This window comes from Toxorhynchites rutilus, chromosome 3 (genome assembly GCF_029784135.1).
Source record: "Toxorhynchites rutilus septentrionalis strain SRP chromosome 3, ASM2978413v1, whole genome shotgun sequence".
Lineage (NCBI taxonomy): Eukaryota > Metazoa > Arthropoda > Insecta > Diptera > Culicidae > Toxorhynchites > Toxorhynchites rutilus.
In genome coordinates, this window is record NC_073746.1 from 146379943 (window position 1) to 146382079 (window position 2137).

Consider the following 2137-nt stretch of genomic DNA (forward strand, 5'->3'; position numbering starts at 1 on the left):
GTGCTAGTGGGGTGACTTTTGCGAATGATTAGATGTAATCGCTATAAACAAGAAACATTACACACAAATACAAATTTTGAGAGACGTTATCAGACGGATGTTACCATAAATACTTACCGGCTATTTCCGTTTGAATGCGAACGAAGCGTTTGGGGCCTTCTTACGATCGCTTTTCTGAATAGGAAAACGGAAATTGATTCACATCATTCCATGCTTCTTTATTTTCTGCTTCGCTTGGCCTGAAATATTTCATCGTCGTTATTTATTTTAATTCAATGACCCTACTTGTCTCTCGTCGGGTACAAGCGACAAACTTCAAGGACAAATGTACCATATTATCAGCAGCAAATATGAGGTTGGAAAAACGCCTCTCGCAGCGCAATTGCTGCTGTTTTCGCTTTCTTAGATTCTATCAGTTTCTGGAGGAAGGAAAAAAAAAATAACGCCAGATCATGGAAAATCGCTGCCATTTTTTCTCTCCTCACTGCAAATTTATTCGTCTTCCTCACGATTGCTTTGAGAAGTGTAATCGTTGGAAGAAGGCGTGAAATTCTGTGAACAAAATTTGCCTATTTTTCATCGAAGCAGCATCGAAGCATTAAGAGGAAGTGCTCGTATGATTTGAGTTCTACCCTAACATAATTTCTGTTTGGTACTTTATAAACGGGCTCATTTTTCACTTAGAATCACCTTTTCTTCATTTTGCGATTTTTGATTGAATATTCGCTTTTAAAGTATGATTTATTCGATTGATCAGGGACTAACGGTTAGATTCAATTGAAATTATAGAATGGAGTGAGAACGGCTATAGAACATCTACCTTTTGGGAACGATTATATTTATTGCATCCGATTGCATTGAATTTGATAATTGTTGCTCGACTAATATGGCTTGAGCCTAAACAATATGACATAATATTAATCTAAAATTGATCTATATGTTTCAATAGGTCCAAAACTATGTTTATGAAGACATAAGCAACACAAAAGGAAAGTAGCCATGACGCATTCCATTTTCACGAATAGTGCGACCAATAAATCAGCGTTTCTAACCTTATTTTGGACCTTTTGTTCCTCTTGCAAAAATGGCAACTACTCAACGACTTCAATTTTATTTCAATTTCCATTACCCACGATAAATAGATTAATAAAATTAAGTTTTCTCCAAAATTCATTGTTGTCAAAATGGTGCCAGATAAAATAATAATCGTGGAATGCGTGGGCCTCCGCAGCAATCACAGGATTATTCCACTCCATCCACTGGAGGCCACATCAGCATTATTCGAAGGAGCGTTCGGTATTTTTCATAGCAGCGCGTAAAGATGAAAAAATTGCGTGCACGTAGATAGCATCGCGCAAGCTTTCGGCGTCCTAATAACAATCTATCGTGTATAACGTCAACATATTTAGCATGAATTCAATAAACCGAACATGAGGTGCGGAGCTCACCTTTACACTGATCGACAAACGCCACTGCTTCCCGCTGATGGGGAGTAATTTGGCTATAAAAAGCTCTTGATTCCATTGCATTGACGAGTAGGGGGCAACGGTGGCATTATAAATTCAGACGGTTATTGGGTAATTGAGTTCCGCTTGATTGATCAATAGTAGGAATAACAAAAAACTTTTCAATTGTGCACCAATAAATTCGTAAACAAATTTCGAATCGATTAGTCGGGTGACTGGTTTTGTTATTGCAGAAGTTAAGCTTTGTTTTCAATTTGTTCATTTTTGATGATTCTACGGAGATAAATTTTCACGTAAGAAAGAAGAAACCAGAGAACAGGGCACATGTGAGGGAGAAAGTTGTAGCTAAGAAATTATTAGCAACAATTTTTGGGGATATCGTCAAGGACCGATAACTTGCGTGGTTTTGTCGCTTGAGACGCATCGGAAGCCGAAAAACGAGAAACTTTTTAACATGTCCATGGCAGCATCATATAATAGCAGCCTCTTTACTGATTCAGAATCTGTTCAATGTTTCTGTTTCGAACAATCAGAAGAGTTGGAATCGTGTACGGCATGGCACAACTTTTTTTTAAAACCCCCTCACATCACCAGCTTGTAACTATTTTAATTTTGAATATATTTTTTTCCGTTTAGGTGTTCCTGTTTTGCTAAAAGATGAATAAACAAAT